Raw genomic sequence first — 7434 nt, forward strand, 5'->3', positions numbered from 1 at the left:
ATAATTATTTATAGAACTTATAGGTACACTGACCTTGACTTATCTATATTGCTTTAAATCTTTATTAAATCTACCTAGGCAAAAATATTAATAATTAAATCTATCGATATGAAGTGGATTATCAATTTTTATTTAACCTTTTTTAAGGTTTTATTAAGGCTGTTGTTATTCATGATATGGTTCTTATATAAGCTATAGTATTGGTAAAAAATAATCGTTACATATTTTTTGTATTTTGTTTTATGTAATTTTGATTTGTTTATAACATAAAGCGTTAACATACAATCCAGATTTCTATTCTTGCATTTTAAGAATGAAGTTAGGTGGCCAAGTTCTGGCATTCAAACAAATTCATTCTGCACTATAAGATACATAAACACTTATTTTTAGTTCACTCTTTTCTTGTTACTACAGAGTGACATATTTCTTGTAGTATAATTTTTATCGAAACAAGTTAAAAAAAAGTCGGTCGAACATTGTTACTGAACGATAAGGTTATACGACTTTTTTAGTGCCAAAGTTTTAATTACATACAAGAATAATTGTGTTGTGGAAGTTTTTAAGCAAAAATGTTTCATCAATAACAACATTTTTTATCTTTCTAATTTTTATTAATGATCTTCTGTCTTTAACTTCTAATCCAATACATTGTTTCGCTGACGATAGTACTCTTAGCTTTTTATATTTATTTTTAGTTCGGTAGTTCGGATGTGGAACTACAACCACAAAATAAGATAAGTTTATTAAATTCCGACCTAGACACCATGGGACAATGTGGGATAAAAAAGCGAGATATACCCCCCTTGTGATTATACAAGGATGACACTTGCATTGAAGAAGACCGAACGTCTCGATACTCTCGGTATGTGTGTCACCAACCTCCTCTTGTCGAAAGAACACATACGTGATGTTGCCTTAAATGCCTAAATGTACCTCTCTGATCTGCAAGACTTATATACATCCAAAGCTTCAGTATATGAGTATAACTTCCATCTCTGGGCTGCTACTCCTGCAACGTACTTAAGCATCTTCGACAGTATTGAATTTATATCATTTAGATTAATTGGTGATAATATCATCATAGGATGATTTACTTCGGTTGAACATCGTCGTAAATTTTCTTGTTGTCACCCTTTTTTAACAGTTTATGCTCCAGAGAATAAGCCAGCTGCATTCCTCCCCTTTAACAATTCAACCGTAATACTCACGTTTCTAGGAATGATTATCAGTATACCCTCGAGCCCAACGTCGTCGTACTGTCGAATTCGTTCTTTAGCCGTACTAAGCGAATGTGGAATGCCTTAATAAACTTTGTTCTTCTCAGTCATTGCAGTATTCGGAAATTCAAATTCAAAACTAATGTGTCCCGACATCTCCTTTCAAACCCTTTCTTCTTATCCCAGTGTTCACACTGAATCTTTGCATAATAAGGGTAGTAATATCCCTTTGAATATCCGCTTATTATTATGCAAACAATTAAATTATTCTTTTAGTTATTTTTTATCAATCAAGTCTTATTAAGAAACTGCAACAAATTGAAAAAAGAGAATTTGTGAGTAGTTCGCAAATTTTCAAGGTTATAATTTACATGATTAAATTTTCAATATATTCTTGTGTGATTGGAGATTTACAAAATTCAAAGAAAAAACAAAAATAGAGGTAGATTTTTCTTAGAAATAATAAACAAGGTTATTTATAGTTTTTCTGTTAATGTCTTAGAAATCAATTAAGCACTAGAAATTGTTCAAATAAATATAATATACAAGAAATTTGAATATTTTTTCAATCTTAAGTTACAACAAAATGTGTACAAGTAGTATTCCAACAAGACTAAAAAAATTCCAAATGTAAAAAATTGATTTAATTTTTAGAAGTATCATTTTCTTTGGAAATAAACTTCGATCAGCTTGATCAGCTCATCTTTTCTTTCAACAAAAAAAAATGTGTATGAGTAGAGTAAACATTTTAAATTATTTGAACTTCTAACTTATAAATAAAGATATCGTAAAAAACACATTAATTTTATCAATAAATTGGTTTATACAATTATATACAATCTCAAAATATATTTATCACAAAAAGAATCATGTCAAATTTATTATGATTATTAAGTAATTTACAGATATCTCAAAATATTACGCGTGTAAAAAGTCATTAATCTGAGCTTTCATTATCAATCATAAAAAAAATGTTTTAATTATCAAACGTGTTACAGACTGAAAGATATGTTAAAATTATTAATTTAATTCAATTAAAGTTTTAACATTAAGTTCAGTTCTAGAAACATGTTATCTGGCCAATAGTAATTTATTTGATCCAAGCCAATTTAAAAGCAATACAACACATTTAATCACACAAAACTTATAAGAGATTTATTATGTTTCGTTTTTAAGTGTTATCTACATTCAACTTTTCCCAAAAAATCAGTAGACAAAGGTGATTTCCCCAGGATTTTGTTGATTGACAAGTATAGAAAAGTGATAAGTAGAAATTATTACGTCAAGCATGAAATTGCGAAAATTAGAGTTATCTTATTTCAATTATCAAACATAATCGCAAACCTGTCGTTTGAGTCAAGTACCTCAAAGAAATAATTAAATTTCAATCAGAAATCAAATCTTTTCAAAACTTTTGTATGCTTCCTTTTTGGTCTTATCTTCAAAGCATACACAATTATTCAATTACGGTTGTAATTTTATTTAATAAAAAATTAATTACATTATCAAGTTCAGTTTTACTCTCATTAACAAGTATCGTGATCTACTACAAAAGATCTTAGAAAAAAAGTAATTTGATATGATACTCATCATAACCAGGAAATACTATATTTTATATTTTTAAACAACGAATTAAGGTTGAAATGATGTATGTCATAAATATTGCGGCAAATTTGTCCAGGATTTCAAACACCTAAGACAAATCACATTTGTATTTCCAGAGAAAGTTATGACCAGTTCATAGTGTCACTTCTATTACGAAATGTCAAAGTAAGGCACCTTTCTTTTACGAAGTAACTTTAGTAACTAGTTAAACAAGGTGATGCTGTGCTTTTATCATGACCGGCAACACCACCATATGAAACATGAAATGCGATTATTCGCATAATTGAGGAAAATAAAATGAAAATTATAAAGAAACAGAAAGTGCAAATTCCACATGCGAAACGCACACTCATGACATTGACTCGCAACAAATAATGATTTAATACAAAAAATATTCTACTCTAAATGGTGTGGCAAGTGGCAGTGATTAGTGCAGAATTTAATGTGCATCCATACCTAAAAACTGTCATTCGCAAGGCAATTTGAGGAAGTAATATTAATTAAACAAAGTAAAGAATAACATAATCTATAGTCACAACCAATCTCAAATTGCATGCAAATTCGATTATTTTTTATTACGTATACGCCATGTTGACCCCATACAATCCGTTCATAGATTTCGATGGCAATATACGAATGATACAAAAAAAGCATGACGTTCAAGTTCATGATTATGGTTCGCGTTCGTAATAATTAATTTGTGTTTCCTCAAACTTTCCGGTCGCACACAAAATTTAATTTTGAATTCACTGAGCGTTCATCATTTATTTAGCTTGGTCGATCTCAAGTTCGAAATTACTTAGAATTGGCAAAAACCACAGAAATTATTTTTGAAATTATTTTTTATAGCCGTACTAACTTAAAGCAGTTTAAACCAATTTTATAAGTTTTTTTTTTTTAAGAAATTCCGACTTATTTCCAATTGGATTTGTTTTCTTTTGATAAGGTGAACCAGAGTTCATTATTTTCTTAAGTGTGCTCATAATAAATCAATATGTCTGTAATCAAATGACATAATGATGTAAAATAAAAACCCAATTAAATTATATGATGCATGTGATTATTGTGTTTAAAAAAAATGATTGCTTTGGAATCATCAATGAGCTGTCATTCAATCAAATAAATTTCGTTGTAAGAATTTCAATAGTTTTATTACGAATTTATTAATATATAAACCGATAACAGTCTTAAGTCATATTATGGTCAATGGATTTATTTATTGTGTTCATTTCTAATCTGCAACTAATTTCATTGAATATTAAGTGCAATTGAATATCGATTAATTTGATAAGATAAACAGAAACAAGCATGCTTTTATAACATAAATCAAGCCTATACTATGCATGTGCCTATATTTTGTTTTAAATTATAGCAAGAAAATAATATTTATTTGCATGTGTTTTATAGCAGATTTGAAGTCTATATGCAAACTCTGCCATTGAATCTGTATACTTTTAGGAGCTGTTAAAATATAAGTTGAGCTTTTAACTGATCAAAGTTTAAGTTAACTTTAAAACCTTTATAACTGCTGTATAGAGTATTGTTTTTGTGTTTTAAAAAAAAATCTTACATTTTTTAAAAAAATATTGCAATATTGCTCTTTTAGACGCTTTTAGTCAGATTTGCTAAATTTTTCGATAACTTCTGCAAAATCATCAAATTGGTCTCAATGAGCTTATTTTTATTTGGAATTCCACAAAAAATCTGCAGTAAACAATTAAGTGAAATTAAACATTGAATAAAGTGAATACATATTTAAGAGCATCAACATTGAATTGAAATGTACGAAATTGAAGCCACAGTGATAAAATTCTAAACTATATTTTACAAAACTAAAAGCTGAAACAAAATATTTCAGTTATTTTCCAATGACTTACATTTTGCCTAGATTTTAAAAGACTTATTGTTCCAGAATTACCAAATTAGTAGCAACTTGCAACTTACTTAAGCCACTTTAGATAAGAAATGTATGTATGCGATAAATTTGAAAACGAAAAACGAAAATTTGAAAAAAAGCAAGAGTACTATTTTTAGTAGATTTTTTATACTACTACTACTACTACTGAATATCGAAAACAATATTTTCTTTGAAATAAAAAAAGTTTGAAGACAATATTTTTAATTTTTGAAAAGCTATTTGAGTCGAAAGTAAATTTTTACCAAGTTTTAGAATTGTTTTTTTTTTTTAAGGCTTTTATGTTTTGTAAAAAAAACTGTCAATGAGGTTTTTATTGAATGTTGACAACATTTTTTTTTAAATGATAATAATAGTTTAAAACCAATATCTCAAAGTTTCGAAAAGATATTTGAGCCAAAAATCAATGTTTACCAACTTTTATTAATTTTTTTGTTAAGGTGTTTATTTTCTGTAGAAAAAAATTTCAATTCGATATTTTTTCAAAATTTTACTAAATGTTGGCAACAATAGTTTTTAAAAGATAAGATTAGTTTAGAGCCAATATCTTAAAGCTTTGGAAAGATATTTGAGTAAAAATCAATTTTTACAAAATTTTATAATTTGTTTGTTGTTTTTTTTTGTAAAAAAAACTGTAAATTCGATTTTTCTCAAATTTTTTCCAAATGTTCAAAACATTATTTCTTATAAATGTAAATTAAGCTATAATCTCAAAATTTAATTTTTACCAACTTTGAGTAATATTATTTTTAGGTTTTTATTTTTTATAAAAAATAAACTGTCAATTCGATTTTGCTCAAAATTTTACCAGATGTTAAAAACGTTTTTTTTTCATTGAACTAAATTGATTTGGAGATAAAATCATTTTGTATTCGTAAAATTTTCGAGGTGAAATTTGTTTTCAGTTTTTTTATTTATAAAAAAAGTTAATTGGATTTTTAACAAAAATATACTGGTTTGGTATCATGTTACAGTATACTTTATAAAATTAAATTCAAGTCTTTATATTTGGTTAATCAAAATGTTCATTTTTTTTTAAACTGCTGTGGTAAAACAACCGCCTACACAATTTTCTTGAGAGCTCATTCTCCATTCTTCTGCAATATTATCTGTATAACAAAATTTACTTGAAGTCGATATCTTTTTTAGTTCTTGAGCTATGGGTGAAGAAAAAAACGTCGCTAACGTACAGACTAAACATACGGAGCAGACATTTTTGACTTAAACTTTAGTAAAAATTAAAAAGCCGTTCGGATTTGGCTTAAAACTGTAGGTCCTCTCTAACCCTTACAACAAAACTCGCACACAGGAATGGTTGAGGGTTGTTAGTCACTAGCCTCTTGTTCTCAACTCAACGGACTGTTGCTCCACCTAATTTAATTTCATTTATTATATGTTATTGGATATAGAAACATATGCATTTAAGGGACTTAAATTGTGACATGGATATGATTAAGTCATTAATTTGATCTCACATGCTTCTTGCCTAATTCTAACTTTATAATAAATAATACAATTATGAAGCAAGATCAATAATCAACACATAATAAAAAATTATACTGGAATGAGGTGAAATTCAATGAATGACTCAATTGTGTCCACAGTACAATGATAATTTTTACTTGCATGCCAATGAACTATTCTTTCTATGTTTTAGACACCTACCTAACTACACAACCAATACGCGATCGCTTTACAATTTAAACATACATGTTCTTTCCTTTTCTTATCTTCAGATAATTTATTTTCCATCCTGGTTCTTCTAGCATGAAATTAAAATAAAGCTATCAAAAGGAAAAAGCTTTGGGCGAACTAGTTGAAGCACAAAAAATTGTTTTCGTTATGCTTACAACTATTTTTCATATCCGGGATGAGTTGTTTCTTGGGATGAAACTAGCTTACCGACAAAAAAGGAAGTGTATTCCATAAGTTCATTTCAATACACAAAACCATTCCCCTTAACATAATATTTTCAGAGTATTTCATATTTTTATTATAATAAAAAGTTAAGTTTTTTTCAACTAGTTATAAATTAATATTCAATAAAATACAATTCGCATAGTTTACGGACAATTCTCTTTGTTTTTACACCTTATTTGTTAAAATTAGTTCCGTAAGAAAGCCAAAAAAGGGAGACATGCTAACGAAATATAGTATCGCTCATAGAACCGTATTTTTTTTTTATAATTCTCATTACTAAATCACTAAACAACTGCATAGAAAAAAATATGTTTAAGAAAAAATGGATATTTTGTATATATAAAAAAATTTGTTTAAATAAAACCGGTCTAACGATTTTCAAACAAAAAAATTGAAAAATGGAGGTTTTTTTGACAAATCAAATGGCATCTATATCTTTGAAGACAAAATTATTTTACAGGTATATTTTTATATCTTATATATGTACATAGGTACTTTTTTAAACAGGCTCTTTGCATGCAGGAGCAAGTTTGTGCGACCGTGTCGTGCATTTTATTTTTTAAAGGAATCAGCTATTAGCAATGTAAAATATTCTTTATAATGTTTAAGTTATTTTTATACTAAAACATTTACTACTCAAATAATAAAATAATTCGCTTCTTCACTTTTATGAGGTATGACATAAAAAATTAAAATATAATTAATTAAATATCGATTAAAACAAAAACCGTCACAGTCGTAAAAAAATATAAACGAGTATTTTTAAAGCTTCTGAAA

Source organism: Eupeodes corollae, chromosome 3 (genome assembly GCF_945859685.1).
Source record: "Eupeodes corollae chromosome 3, idEupCoro1.1, whole genome shotgun sequence".
NCBI classification, from domain to species: domain Eukaryota; kingdom Metazoa; phylum Arthropoda; class Insecta; order Diptera; family Syrphidae; genus Eupeodes; species Eupeodes corollae.